The following is a 16,719-nucleotide window of genomic DNA, read 5'->3' on the forward strand; positions in this document are numbered from 1 at the left end:
CCTATTCTATTTCAAAAAACAAGTTCGAACACACATCATAAGTCACCACTTCTTCTCTCAAATACACTTAGGTTTTTTAAAAAAGCATTCGAGTTTTCTCTGAACTCATAAGCTCTCTTCTCTGATTGTGTTTTGGCTGCAAGTATCCTGCTTTTCTTTATGCTTACTTTTCTGCAACTGGTATGTCTCTTCTTGTTTAAATTCTGCCCCTCTCTTATGTGTTTATGCTTCAGTCTTTTCTTTGTTTATTTTATTGCTTTCTGCAAGCCCGTTATTCCTGCTCCTATATGAATCCCCATCCCTGAGCCCTTTGCCTACTGAGTTATGGTTCAGAAAACATGACAACCCTTGACATTGTTGTTCATGTATATGGACTGGACTCCCTGAGTCCTAAACTCTTTCAATTCCTATTCCTTTTCCCCCTTATATGTATTCTGAGCTTGAGACCTTGGTCTGGCAGTGTCCTAATCACTGCCCAGACCATAGTCTGACCTTCAATAGGTCTGTGTTCTTATTTGTTGGCTGAACAGGCTTGGTCAGGGGTGTGCCAACCTACCTTGTGGCTAGGCATGACCACCAGCCTGCCATGGCATTCCCCAACCACCTCTCTTGCACATACACTCATTCTTAGAACCTAAGTTTTGCCTCTCTCTTGTGAGCCTTGCTTTGGGATCCATGAGCTCCCACTGAACTTTGACACCTGAGGGCTGGCTCTTCTACACTGCACTGTAACTCTTTCTAATTAACATCTTGGGTGTAAGCACTGCCTGGAGTTCCTAAAACTCCTTGGATCCCTGAAACACCCTAGATAAGAGAAGGCTTTGGAAATATAGATCTTGGAAGTGGTTCAATCTCATATTGTTAGATACTATGTCTGAATTAGGCTGCTCGGATGTAGCTATAATTTCTGATGTAGTTTTTATTTCTGTCTTATATTTTACTGGTCTGTAATAATTTGTATAAACTCATGGTATTTTAGTGAAAAGGGGATGGGGTTACTTTTCATGCACAAAAAGGTAGAAATCATGTCTATAGGTTTAATTTCTACACTGCGCAATTTCACACGTAGAGACCATGCCTATAGGATTTAACTTCTAAACTTTCTGCAACTATGCATATAGATACCGTGCTCATAGGGGTTTACATTTCTGCACATAATGATACCATTAGGCAAACTGTAGGCTTAATTATAAAGTTGCATATAGATACCATGTTTGTAAGACTCCTGTTAAAAAGGTGTTATAATCAGTTAAGAAAGCATGCCTATAGGAACTTCGAGTCGGAACTGTCTCATTTGTTCAAAACAACACCAACCGTTTAAATTAATATATACTTTGGTAAAACTGGCAGTCTTCTGTGATTTTTCTGAACCTCGTATGTTAACAAACATTTTCTAAACCAAACTGCATTTTCTGAAACTCACTTTTTTCTGATAAGGTTTGTGAAACTTTTTTTTTCCAACTAGTCTGCATGTCTTCTGAAGCTCTTTTTTTTCTTTTAAATCATTTTCAAAACAGTACATTCTTTTTCTGAAACTCGTTTCACTTTGATAAAAAACTGGTAACTCTTCATAACCAGTTCGCTTTTCGAAATCGTTAGTTCTATCCAACACATAGCTGAAAGTAGACTAGTTCTTAAGAACTGCATTCGAGCGAGCCTAATGCGGACTTCCTATCTAAAAGTATGTGTTGAACCAGTCCGCTTATCGCTTTAATTTTAAAGACCAAACCAGTACATGCAAGACATGCTAAACTCTATGGCTTATCTAACTTAAGGAGGTTTACTTGAGCCTTACTTGCTTATCTGCTTCCCCTTTTACTTGCATTATGTGTTTTGATTGATGCCTAGTGTTTTATCCTTTGAAAGCTCTCAAAAGGCCCCAAAACCCTTTCCCTTTAGGATTACTAGTCCTAAATGCCTCCGGGACTGATATGATTGGGACGGGCACTAGCATGCAATAAGTAACGAAACTTTCGCACTTTAATAACTTAACGGGGTGGGATGGGTAGAATATGGATATGATGACCAGTGCGCTAATATCACGTGCGACCCCTCTTCTGAGGAGTGATTGCTGGATATTGAATTGATGTGATCCATATTATTTATAAACCTAGGACCCTTCTCCCCTTTACTTATTAATTTTTAAGTTTTCTTTTAAATTAATTTTCCAAACTCTCTACTCCTTCAACTCTTAAACTTGTTTGCAAAACTATGTGAAAAATCCTTTTCTTTTCTACTTGTCTCCTTAAAGTCACAATTGTAGAATGACCGGGAACTACACCAGTGGATCTTGAGGGGTGCCTAACACCTTCCCCTCAAGATAATTTCTAGCCCTTACCCAACCTCTGGTTCTTTATCTCAATTCTTTCTTAAAGTGTCCTAATGCACTATAATCATTAGGTGGCGACCCTTCAACTTCTAAACCCAATTCTCGGAAGGGAATAGAGTTGTCCTCCCAAATGTCGTATACCCGATTTCGACTCTTAGAAAAAGGGGGCGTCGACAGCATGACGACTCTGTTGGGGATTCTTTAGGCATTTACCATTGCATGTTGCTTGTGACTTTACCATCTCATTAATTGCTTTATTTACTATCTTTTATTCTTTCACTACAAAACTGACTTGGCTTTTCATGTCTTTTCTTTCCTTTAACTACTTTCCTTTACTGCTTTATTTCAATACTGTTGTGATTATTGCAATTATTGTAATCATTTATCTTATGAACGTGGAAATTCATATCAATTTGTTTCATTCTTGTAAACTGCATCTTCAACATCATATTCCACTCGTGCCAAACAAATACCATAGCGACGCTTATAATAAGTTGTTGCGCTTTTCCAATATTATCACCCTTTAAATTTGGCAAAGGTGTATTTGCGGTAAAACCAGTCGATCAGCGGTGCAGTCGATGGTTCCGTGCCTTTCCCTCTTGAGTTGTCCGCTCAAGGGTACCTGTCTAATACCCCAATAGAAACCTTACTCTGTTTAACTGTGCATGCATCATGGTCAAACCTAGCCGAGTAAGTTATGTTGTCCACATAATGACTCATTAAGATAGCCTTGTCCGAAGTCCACTAGGTTTCCTTGAAACCCAAACGGACACCACCATATTCTGTACATTTATTTGGAGAACTAAATGCTTTTTATGCTGATTATTGGTATTAAATAGTCGAGTCCGGTGGGGGTGAGGTCTTAACCCTTTTGTTTTGCAGAAAATGAATGACAAAGTTCCTGACTTCGGTATGGTAAACATACCTTCACTCTTGCAGACTTGGTGGAGAAACCTCCCATCGAGCAACCAAATCAACGAATGGAAAGAGAGAGTCACCAAGGCTAGTGGGAAGCTAGAATACCTGGAGTACAACTTGCTGGAATTGGAAGGGAAAGTGAGGAAAAGAGTCACCGACTGTCAAAATGCTGAGGAAGGCAAAGGAGAACGTCTGGCGATAGCATTTTTACTGGAAAGTCTGCGCGAGCTGGAGGACTTTATCAACGAGAACATTCAACCTGAAGAAGGTACTTCTGGGACCAAGTAGTTAGGAGTCTTTCTTTTCGCTTTTAATGTAATAAGGCCAATGGCCGTTAGTGACATTTTTACTTTCTGCTATTTTAGTGTCGTTTTGGGATTCGTCTTATTTTTGTCTATAAAATGAGGCATTTAGCATTATAAGTTCTCCAAATTAACTTGTCTCTAGGCCTACCTAGGGCATAACGAGGCACCCAAATTAGGATACGATTTATATTCTTGCACAATATGTTTAAATATTGCAACATTTTTTCCTCATAATCCGCACTAACTTGTTACCTTTTTTGTTTTTCTTTTCTTTTATTATTCCCCTCCCCAAAGGTTAGTTCGTGCATTCTGGCACCATCATCATATAGTACGAGATCCAAGGGCCCTCTACCTCCTCCTCCTCCGAGTCCTATCCGGAACAAGAACAAAGGTAGAATGGGAGATTCAAGCACCAGAAAGGAAATTGAAAGAATTGAGATTCCTCAGGGTACCCCGATTTCTAAGGAAACTGCTGCCCAACTTGAGCAGAAATTATTGAAGTTTCAAGAAGAACTGGACCAAGTTCGGAACTTGGCAAATTTATCATTCTCTCTCACCGCTCCTAATGTCAACTTTCCAAATGCTTAAAATCCCGCACCTCCACAGAACACCCCACAACCACAGATGCAACCCACTCATGCTCAACACTGCAACACATGCCACACTCCAAACAACACTCCATTACTCATTCCTGAACCACTGAACACCACAAATGACCACCTCCACAACACTCCCATCTACGTAGATACCGTACCCCACTACACTCAACCAATCTCAAGTGCACCTGAGTTTGATGAGAAGGACTCTCTTATCAGAAACTTGGCAGCAGAACTCAAGAAGTTGACCAGCCGAGTCCAGTGCATGGAAGGAAACAAAGGTATAGAGGGGCTGAATTATGAGGACCTCCGCATTCAGCCAGATGTTGAACTTCCGGAGGGGTACAAACCTCCCAAGTTCGAAATGTTCGATGGCACGGGAGATCCCAGAGTCCATTTGAGGACATATTGTGATAAGTTGGTGGGAGTCAGAAGGAATGAGAAAATCCATATGAAACTCTTCTTGAGAAGTCTGAAGGGGGTTGCTTTATCCTGGTACATCAATCAGGACCCCAAGAAATGGACAAGCTGGGTAGGTATGGCATCGGATTTCATGGATAGGTTCCGATTCAATACAGCGAATGCACCGGATGTATTCTACATCCAGAATTTAAAGAAAAAGCCTACCGAGACATTCTGCGAGTATGCTACTCATTGGAGATCAGAGGCTGCTAAGGTCAGGCCGACCTTAGAAGAGGAACAGATGAACAGATTCTTCGTCCGGGCTCAGGATCCACAATATTATGAGAGGTTGATGCTGATCGAGGGCTAGAAATTCTCCGATATTATCAAGCTGGGAGAAAGAATTGAGGAAGGCATTAAGAATGGTATGATTAATCTTGAAGCATTGCAGGCCACCAACAAGGCTTTACAGTTTGGTGGCACGTCCAAGAAGAAGGATGTCAGTGCCGTGATGGTCGCACAGGGAGCCAAATCACCACTAAAATACCACACTTACCCGTCACTTCCACTTACATATCAACCTATACCGAATTACCAAGCACCCGCACCCTCTTACCAAAATCCACCACCCGTTTACCAATCACCTCCCACTCGCCAAAATTTCCCTAGACCCAGACCAAATTTTGACCACAGACCTCCCAGACAATATACAGCCATCGCTGAGCCAATTGACCAGCTGTATGAGAAACTTAAAGCTGCTGGTTACGTCTCCCTACCCCTGCCATAACTTTAGAAAATCCTTCCCAACGGGTCAACCCTAATAAGATATGTGCGTACCACTCCGGCATGAAGGGCATACCATTGGAGAGTGCCACTCGTTGAAGGACAAGATTCAAACTCTGATCGACAATAAGGTTATCGTAGCAAAGGAGCCTGCTCCTAATGTCCGCAACAACCCTTTACCTGACCACAACGGTGGAGACATTCACATGATCAAGATCAAAGATGACTGGGACCCCAAGGGGTCGATAAGATTGATTGCTGAGGATGATGAGCCAAAGAAACCGGCAGTCACACTTAACCCAATTGTTGTGCAGAATCAGCCCTCTAGGGGTGATGAAGTAAACATGTCTATACCTCTCGAATTTGAAGCACCTTCTTCTGCGAAGGTGGCCGGGCCAATTGAGGTTGAGTTTGGGGCTCCAAAAGCACCTGTACCCTTTGAAGTTGCTATGTTACCACCGAGGGTACCCATTCCTGTAGCAATGTCAGACATAACACCGTTCCACTCAAATGCCATACCATGGGATTACACAGCTGAAGCTAGGAGGAAAGGGAAGACCAAGATGGGAGAAGCAATTGTTGCGCAGGGTATGACCAGAACAGGTAGGGCTTACACTCTAGAGCACCTAGCTGAGTCCAGTAAGCAAGCCTCTGGATAGACTACTGAAATTGGGCCTGATGATCTTTGGAGGAAAATACAAGCTGAGAAGTATTCGGTCGTTGAGCAGTTGAACAAAACACCAGTGCAGATCTCCATCCTAGCTCTTCTGTAGAGCTATGACGCACACAAAAATGCCTTGATGAAGATATTGAGCAAAGATTATGTGCCCAACAATATAACTTGAGGCAAAATGGCAAATATGGTAGGGCAAATACTGGAAAGCCACAAAATCACCTTCCACGAAGATGAGCTGCCACCGAAAGGACTGAGTCACAAAAAGGCCCTTCACATCACCGTGCAATGCGAGGATTACTTCATCACTAGAGTCTTGATCGACGGAGGATCCAGCCTCAACATCTGTCCGCTGATCACTCTCAGAACATTGGGAAAGAGCTTGCACGAGATCAAAAATGGAGCCATCAATGTCAAAGCCTTCAATGGGTCCCAAAGGTCTACAATTGGAGATATTAGCCTATGCCTGCAAATGGGACCAACTTAGTTCGACGTTGACTTTCAAGTGGTAGATGTCCCAGCATCCTACAACTTGTTGTTGGGACGACCATGGATCCACGTCGCTGGAGCTATAGCATCGACCCTGCATCAGGCAGTGAAGTTCGAATGGAATCACCAAGAGGTGATTATTCATGGCGATGGTAGCAACCCCATATATAGTCGCTAGACCATCCCAATGATTGGAGGCAGGAGGAGAATAGGCGGAGAAACATACCACCTTATTGAAAGGTCAACGCTGCAGACAAGGATAAATGGTGGGATAACAAGATTGAAAGTATCTTGAATCAGTCTGGGTACGAACCTGGAAAGGGACTCGGCAAAAACCTCCAGGGAATCACCAAACCCATCAAGCTGAAGAAACATGGTACTACATTTGGTTTGGGGTATGAATACACTTGGAAGGAGTTCAATGACTGGTCGCCACCATGGCACGGTCCCTACTATCCATTGGAGGATCCGATACCTCGCCTAGAGTAGACTTTCCTGCCGGCAGACATCATATATGGATCAGAGGAAGATGAAGCATTGGCAGCCATGAAGAATCTATTTCTGGAAGACGATGATATGGACTGCTAACTTATTTTCGAGGAGGAAGGGGAGGAAGACCCTTCTATACAAGCTGTGAACTGAGGATAATGCCTCAGTAATTGGTCAATCAGAACCACCAGGGCCCGGAAAGCTTCGGGGTAGCAAGGCTAAACAAAAGCACCATGCATCACATTTTTACTTTTTACTAGCTGATTTTATTTCCGCATTGTCTTTAATTTTGAAAAGAGCCCTGATATTCAAAACAATTATGAATTCAATCTAAGCATTTCAGTTTATTATATATCTCACTCTTATTATTTTTTCTATCATTCACTTTATTTTACACATTATTACTATTACTTGGCTTGACGATGAACCAACGATTGTGACATGCAACGAGACAACACAACAAACGGATATGGATTTAGAAGAGGATGATATACCAGAAGAGGCCGTCAGAGAGGTTGAAAATCTTGAGAATAGACCTAAGTCTAACTTGGACGAAACTGAGGTCGTTAATCTGGGAGATACATAGAATGTCAAAGAAACGCGCATCAGTGTTCACCTGTCACCATCAGGAAAGAAAGAGTACACGAAATTCCTAAAGGAATATGAAGACATATTCGCCTGGTCGTATGATGATATGACTGGTCTCAGTACATCCATTGTAGCTCACAAACTGCCAATAGATCCAACATGTCCGCCGGTAAAGTAGAAGCTCAGGAAATTCAAACCCGACATGAGTTTGAAAATCAAAGAAGAGGTTACCAAGCAAGTCAAAGCCAAGGTTCTCAAGGTAGTAGAGTATCCGACATAGTTAGCCAACATCGTGCCAGTGCCAAAAAAGGATGGGAAAGTTAGAGTTTGTGTTGACTATCGGGATCTTAACCGGGCCAGTCCTAAAGATGACTTCCCCTTGCCAAACATACAAATTCTAATTGACAACTGCGCTAAGCATGAGTTACAATCTTTCGTTGATTGTTTCGCTGGGTATCATCAGATATGGATGGATGAGGAAGATGCAAAGAAAACGGCTTTCATCACGCCATGGGGAATGTACTATTACAAAATTATGCCATTCGGTTTGAAGAATGCTGGTGCTACCTACATGAGAGCCATGACTACCATCTTTCATGACATGATACACAAGGAGATCGAGGTATATGTAGATGACATCATCATCAAATCCAAGAAAGCCAGGGATCATATGGAAGACCAAAGAAAGTTCTTCAATAGACTGAGGAGGTACAATCTGAAACTGAATCCCGCCAAGTGTGCATTCGGGGTTCCTGCTGGTAAATTATTGGGTTTCATCATGAGTCGTCGAGGAATTGAATTGGATCCGTCAAAGGTCAAAGCTATCCAAGAATTGCCGCCGCCAAAGAACAAGAAGGACGTGATGAGTTTCCTGGGGAGACTCAACTATATCAGCTGGTTCATAGCTCAATCCACGATCATTTATGAACCTATCTTTAAAATGTTGAAAAAGGACGCTGCTACCAAGTGGACTGATGATTGTCAGAAAGCTTTTGATAGAATTAAGGAATACCTGTCAACGCCGCCGGTCTTGGTTCCGCCTGAGCCAGGAAGACCCCTATTGCTTTACCTTTTGGTATTGGATGGAGCATTCGGTTGTGTTCTGGGACAACATGATGAAACAGGGAGAAAGGAACAAGCCATCTACTATATCAGTAAGAAGTTCACACCGTACTAGGCCCGGTATTCTCTTTTAGAACGCACTTGTTGTGCTCTGACTTGGGTCGCGCAGAAGTTGAAGCATTACTTCTATGCTTACACTATTTATCTCATATCCAGAATGGACCCTTTGAAGTATATCTTCCAGAAACCCATACCCACTGTCAAGCTCGCCAAGTGGAAAATCCTGCTAAGTAAATTCGACATTGTTTATGTGATCCAGAAAGCAATCAAAGGGCAAGACTTGGCGGATCATCTCACTGAGAATCTTGTGGACAAAGAATACGATCCCCTAAAAACGTATTTTCCCGATGAAGAGGTTTCTTTCATAGGAGAAGATATTGCAGAATCCTATGATGGTTGGAGGTTGTTTTTCGACGGAGCTGCAAATTTCAAAGGAGTTGGCATAGGAGCAGTCCTAGTATCATAAACCGGCCAGCACTACCCGGTATCCGCTAAGCTAAAGTTCCCTTGCACCAATAATATGGCCGAATATGAAGCCTGCTTCTTGGGGCTCAAAATGGCCATTGACATGAACGTTCAGGAGTTTCTAGTGATCGGGGATTTAGACTTGCTCATCATTAGGTTCGAGAAGAGTGGGCAACCAAGAACTCTAAGATACTTCCCTACTTGCATCACATACAGGAGTTGAGGAAAAGGTTCACAAAGACAGAATTTCAGCACGTCCCCAAAGTCCAGAACGAGTTTGCTGATGCATTAGCTACTTTATCATCCATGATCCAACATCCAGATACAAATTTCATTGATCCCATCCTAGTAAAGATTCATGATCAGCCAGCTTATTGCACCCACGTTGAGGAACAAGCGGATGGAAAACCATGGTTCCATGACATCAAGGAGTACCTGACAATAGGAGAATATCCAAAACTTGCCAACGCTACTCAGAAGCGCACACTTCGTAGGTTATCCAGCAACTTCTTTCACAGTGGAGGAATCCTGTACAGGAGGACTCCCGATTTGGGTTTACTAAGGTGTGTCGAAGCAAAAGAAGTATCCAGGCTATTGGACGAAGTGCATGCAGGGACCTGCGGGCCGCACATAAATGGTTTTGTCTTAGCAAAGAAGATACTCTGAGCAGGGTATTTTTAGGTGACTATTGAAACAGACTGTATCCAGTATGTTCGCAAATGCCATTGCTGTCAGATACATGCAGATATGATAAAGGTGCCTCCAAACGAGCTTACTGCAACAAGCTCACCATGGCCATTCACCGTTTGGGGAATGGATGTTATCGGACCTATCGAGCCTGCCGCATCAAATGGGCACAAGTTCATCTTAGTGGCAATCGATTATTTTACCAAATGGGTCGAAGCAGCATTATACAAGGCGGTCACTAAGAAGGTTGTGGCAGATTTCGTCCGCGACCGCATTGTTTGTCGGTTCGGAATTCCGGAATCAATCATCACCGATAATGGTTCCAATCTCAATAGCGACTTGATGAAAGCAATGTGTGAAACATTCAAGATCAAACACAAGAACTCTACAACCTACATACCTCAGATGAATGGAGCTGTGGAGACAGCCAACAAGAATATCAAGAAGATACTAAGGAAGATGGTCGAAAGGCACAAACAATGGCATGAGAAATTATCATTCGCCTTATTGGGATACCGCACCACAGTCCGCACATTGACCAGAGCAACTCCCTACATGCTGGTTTATGATACAGAGGCGGTCATCCCCGCCGAGGTAGAAATTCCCTCCTTAGGGATCATACAAGAAGCAGAGTTGGATGATGCAGAATGGGTAAAAGGACGCTACGAGCAGTTAGCCCTTATAGATGGGAAAAAGATGAATGCAATTTGCCACAGTCAGTTGTATCAGAACAGAATGTCCAAAGCCTTCAACAAAAGAGTTAAGTCAAGGAAGTTTACACCAGGGCAGCTGGTGTTGAAGAAAATATTCCCACATCAAGATGAAGCCAAGGGGAAGTTCTCTCCCAATTGGCAGGGTCCGTACATGGTTCACCGGAATCTAACTGGAGGAGCCCTTATTCTTGCAGAAATGGACGGAGAAGTCTAGCCAAAGCCGATCAATTCAGATGCAGTAAAAGGATATTATGTGTAACCACTTATGATTCTTTATATGATGTAATTTGAACTACGCCTGACCTGATTCCTGTTTAAGAGGGGATACGTAGGCAGCCCTATGGGTTCGGTCACAATTTAATAAAAATTCCATTTTTCCCTGCTATTGTAACTGGGGCAGAATTTTGAGGAGGACCCTCAAAATTCCGAAGTTGATTTTAGTCCATGCATCGCCAGAAGCGCCAGCCTAGTAAACTGGGAAAGAATTTTGAGGAGAGCCCTCAAAATTCCGAAGACGATTTTTTTAGTCATTCAGCACAACCGTCAGAAATGTTCGCTCAGCAAACTGGGGCAGAATTTTAAGGAGGACCCTCAAAATTCCGAAGAGAAAGAGGTTGCAATGTCTTGAACCACGTCGCAGTCATTGGTTCATCTAAAGAAAACTATTTTCGATTATATACTTACGTTATATTTACTAAATCATGCATAACTATTATCCAAATTGTTGTTGTTTAGCGACACTACCCCAATGACACACAACATCAAGAGCCCAGGGAAGGCGAACTAACCTTTTCCCCTTACAGAACTCACGATTTTTCTTTGGATGCAGGCACTCAACTTGCAGTATCGTTAAGTATATTTATGTACGCATACTTTCCCGAGAATGCAACTTCTCAGAATCATCACTTGCCCGCAATTGCTATCCGTACACAATCTCCCCAGCTGTCATATTGTCATAATCGGCTATCAGCTAAGAAATCTTACTACTAATCGTCCTTTTACATTCTTGCACTGTATAAGGCTACTTATCTGCCTTTCGAGACTAAGCTCTGTATCCATCTGCATTTTGCATAAGGCTACTTTTCTGCCATCCGAGGTTAAGCTCTACCTCCCTCATCATCTGCATAAGGCTACTTATCTGCCTTTCGAGACTAAGCTTTGTCTCCATCTGCATTTTGCATAAGGCTACTTTTCTGCCTTCCGAGGTTAAGCTCTACCTCCCTCATCATCTGCATAAGGCTCCTTATCTGCCTTTCGAGACTAAGCCCTATCTCCATCTGCATTTTACATAAGGCTACTTTTTTGCCTTCCAAGGTTAAGCTCTACCTCCATCATCATCTGCATAAGGCTACTTATCTGCCTTTCGAGACTAAGCCCTGTCTCCATCTGCATTTTGCATAAGGCTACTTTTCTGCCTTCCGAGGTTAAGCTCTACCTCCATCATCTTCTGCATAAGGCTACTCTTCTGCCTTTCGAGACTAAGCCCTGTCTCCATCTGCATTTTGCATAAGGCTACTTTTCTGCCTTCTGAGGTTAAGCTCTACCTCCATCATCATCTGTATAAGTCTACTTATCTGCCTTTCGAGACTAAGCCCTGTCTTCATCTACATAAGGCTACTCTATCTGCCTTTCGAGACTAAGCATTGTCTCCATCCTGCATGGCTGAAATATCGCCTCTTTACTTTTCTCGCATGGCTACAACATCGCCACCTTCATTTAAATTCTGTACCAGCTGAAAGATCGCCAGTTTTTGTATTTCATGGGCTGAAAGATCGCCAACCTATTCAAGGGCATCATAGTTCGGAGGCACCATCTATATGGCCCGATAACATCATTTCATGGCCTGCGAATTTTATTTACGCTCTTCATAGCCCGGGACGTCATCCTAAACGTCCAAAGACAATATTCATGGTCTAATGGGAACGTGCATCACGTTTAAATTTATGTACAATCTATGCTGTATTTCCCACTTGTAGGTACACTAGCTAGCAAGCAGCCGTCTCAGTAGTAGCGATCCCGCTCCGGTTCCTTTCAATAACTCTATCGGCATATTTCGCCGATGGATCCTGAACTACATATGGCCTGATTCTTGTAAGACCAGGGATATGTAGGCAGCTCAAGAGCCAGAGCTCGGTCAGAATTCTTTGCAAATCGTCTCTTTCGGTCAAAATTGGCCATCATATCTTTACCCGACAACTCTTTCATCCTTCTCGGGTAAAGAGGGGCAGCTGTTGATACCCAATTTTTCCCTATGTATTTATTTTACATGCAAATACTTTCAAATATCATGTACATACATATATAAGTATGCCCAAGTGTTTTAGTATTTTTCCAATTTTTTAAAAGATTTTTAAATTGATTTATTGCTCAATAATTATTCCCAAAATTATCACTTTGGTGAATAACTTATTTTATTCTCATATTTATACCAAAATATAGGTAGGTTACTTTTCATATATTTTTACAAATTAATTTGGTATTTTAAAAGCTAAATTGCATATAATTGCAATTTTAGCCTGCTTTAAGATTTAATAGCATTTTATAATTATGAAACTAGTTCCAATATTTTTTTAATTAATATTTATATACTATTAACGGATCTAGTGCTTTTAATTTGCTTTCAAAATCATTTTTTACTCTTTTCATAAGATAAAAAGGGAAAAATGGCTATTTAAATTTTGGCCTCAGTTCGTTTCAATTGTAGCCCCATTACATTTCGATTTTAGCCTAAAATTGACCCAATTTCAAACTCAAATTTGGACCGGCCCAATTACCACTCTAACCCGACCCAGCACCTATTCAACCGACTCAGCCCATAACCCCTTTTAATCCCGGTCGTTGATCATTTAGATCAACGACCACCATTGCTTCTTACCTTTTTTAATCCAAACGACCCTAAACCCTACCTCATTCTTTCCGAGACGCCGCCTTTGAATCCCTTCTTTCTCTCAACGCACCACAAACCCTAGCCGCCGCCTCTCACTGAAACCCTAATCCATGGCTTCCCAGGCTCATCGGAGGCCTATACCAGCCTTTCATGGCTTCTACGTGCTCGTTTCTGAGGTCTTATGACCAGAGCTTGAAAGGTTTCGACCAAGCCTTTGCTTGATGACTATTCTCCGGTCGTCTTCAACCTTTGTCCGGCCAGCCATGGCTATCCGAGTTCGACCTTTGACGCTCCTGCTTAAATCAATGATTTTCAAAGCCTTCCTCATCACCTGGGTTTCTTATGAAACCCTAATCTCTAAGGTTCCTCCAATTTTATTTCAGATCTGCTCCGGATCTATGTGTGTTTTGAACTTGCTAAGCATTTTTTCTCGAAGTTTCTTTAATTTTGCTTTCAAAACTCTTTATTCTTCAACTAGGGTTTCATGTTACGTTATTTCGAATCTCTTCTCTGATTCTCAACATGTTTTGCTGTGTTTTACTTGTGTTGTTTTTCTATTTGAGTTAGCATATTGAAAACCCTAATTTTTGGAATTTTGTTTGAGTTTCTTAGTCTGTTTGTTTGTGTTAGTTTGATTTACCTTGTATACACCTGATTAGCGTTGAAAACCCTAATTTTTGGGGTTTATTTGAGATTTTGAATTCGCTTGTTTGTTTCACTTATTTATCGCCTCTAAACTTGACTAATTTTCAAAAATCCTAGTTCTTTGGGGCCTATTCGAGTCCCTTGAGTTTATTCGTGCAATTTGTCTGTCTGAAGTTGCTCAGCCTGATTCTTTTTGTTTCAGCATCTCTCTTCCTTATGTGATTCCTTTTTGTTCTGAGTTCCGACTATCTGTCAAACTCGACTGTGTTTTCAGAAAGGTTTTTACTTGATTCTTCGCATGCTTCTGATCTTTTCCTCTACTACTAAATCACTGAAACCTGACCTACGTGACTATCATGCTATGAATGCTTGCTCTATGCTATTACTGTATGTTGTTCCTTCTCGCCATAGCTTGGCCTCACATGCTTATTACTTGTGCACTTCATTTCTGTGATTGATTTTCAAACTCGTAATTGATTTTCAAAACTTTTTCTTATGAAATTCTGATTTTTTACTCGCCCGTTAAGGGTTAATTGATTCTCTCTCTTTGTTTGGTCTTACCAGATCCTTTCCAAAATAAGTACATTCCTGTATTTAGACTTAATCCCTTACTATATGGTTTTACTGCTCCTTTTATGGTAACAATCATTTTGCTTACAAATTGATCTTCTTTCCTTATATTAATCCTGTTAGTGTCCGTTTGAGAAGTAATCCCTTGATTAAAGGGGAATACCTGTGTTAATTGATTCTGACTGTGTTTATTTCCATGTTTGTGTTGAAACCTTATTTGTTACCTTATTCTCTACTCGTTTTCAAAACTATAAATACCTGTACCTCTTCTCTTTCAAAAAAAAAACAAGTTCGAACACACAACATAAGTCACCATTTCTTCTCTCAAATACACTTAGGTTTTCTAAAAAAAAGCATTCGAGTTTTCTCTGAACTCATAAGCTCTCTTCTCTGATTGTGTTTTGGTTGCAAGTATCCTGCTTTTCTTTGTGCTTACTTTTCTGCAACTGGTATGTCTCTTCTTCTTTAAATTCTGCCCCCTCTCTTATGTGTTTATGCTTCAGTCTTTTCTTTGTTTATTTTACTGCTTTCTGCAAGCCTCTTATTCCTGCTCCTATATGAATCCCCATCCCTGAACCCTTTGTCTGCTGAGTTATGGTTCAGAAAACATGACAACCCTTGACATTGTTGTTCATGTATATGGACTGGACTCCCTGAGTCCTAAACTCTTTCAATTCCCATTCCTTTTCTCCCTTATATGTATTCTGAGTTTGAGACCTTGGTCTGGCAGTGTCCTAATCACTGCCCAGACCATAGTCTGACCTTCAATAGGTCTGTGTTCTTATTTGTTGGCTGAACAGGCTTGGTCAGGGGTGTGCCAGCCTACCTTGTGGCTAGGCATGACCACCAGCCTGCCATGACATTCCCCAACCACCTCTCTTGCACATACACTCAGTCTTAGAACCTAAGTTCTGCCCCTCTCTTGTGAGCCTTGCTTTGGTATCCATGAGCTCCCTCTGAACTTGGACACCTGAGGGCTGGCTCTTCCACACTGTACTGTAACTCTTTCTAATTAACATCTTGGGTGTAAGCATTGCCTGGAGTTCCTGAAACTCCTTGAATCTCTGAAACACCCTACATAAGAGAAGGCTTTGGAAATCTGGATCTCGGAAGTGGTTCAATCTCATATTGTTAGATACTAAGTCTGAATTAGGCTGCTCGGATGTAGCTGTAATTTCTGATGTATAAACTCATGGGATTTTAGTGAAAAGGGGAGGGGGGTTACTTTTCATGCACAAAAGGGTAGAAATCATTTCTATAGGTTAATTTCTATACTGCGCAATTTCACATGTAAAGACCATGCCTATAGGATTTAACTTCTAAACTTTCTGCAAATATGCATATAGATACCGTGCTCATAGGGGTTTACATTTATGCACATAATGATACCATTAGGCAAACTGTAGGCTTAATTATAAAGTTGCATATAGATACCATGTTTGTAAAACTCTTGTTAAAAAGTGTTAAAATTAGTTAATGTATAGAAAGCATGCCAATAGGAACTTCGAGTCGGAATTGTCTCATTTGTTCAAAACAGCACCAACCGTTTAAATTAATATATACTTTGGTAAAACTGGCAGTCTTATGCGATTTTCTGAACCTCATAAGTTAACAAACATTTTCTAAACCAAACTGGCATTTTCTGAAACTCACTTTTTCTGATAAGGTTCGTGAAACTTTTTTTTTTCCAACTATTCTGCATGTCTTCTAAAGCTCCTTTTTTTTATTTTAAATCTTTTTCAAAATAGTACATTCTTTTTCTGAAACTCGTTTCACTCTGATAAAAAACTGGTAACTCTTCATAACCAGTTCACTTTTCGAAATCGTTAGTTCTGTCCAACACATAGCTGAAAGTAGACTAGTCCTTAAGAACTGCATTCGAGCGAGCCTAATGCGGACTTCCTGTCTAAAAGTATGTGTTGAACCAGTCCGCTTATCGCTTTAATTTTAAAGACCAAACCAGTACATGCAAGACATGCTAAACTCTATGGCTTATCTGACTTAAGGAGGTTTACTTGAGCCTTACTTGCTTATTTGCTTCCCCTTTTACTTGCATTA

This window comes from Nicotiana tabacum, chromosome 20, assembly GCF_000715075.1.
Source record: "Nicotiana tabacum cultivar K326 chromosome 20, ASM71507v2, whole genome shotgun sequence".
In the NCBI taxonomy this organism is placed as follows: domain Eukaryota; kingdom Viridiplantae; phylum Streptophyta; class Magnoliopsida; order Solanales; family Solanaceae; genus Nicotiana; species Nicotiana tabacum.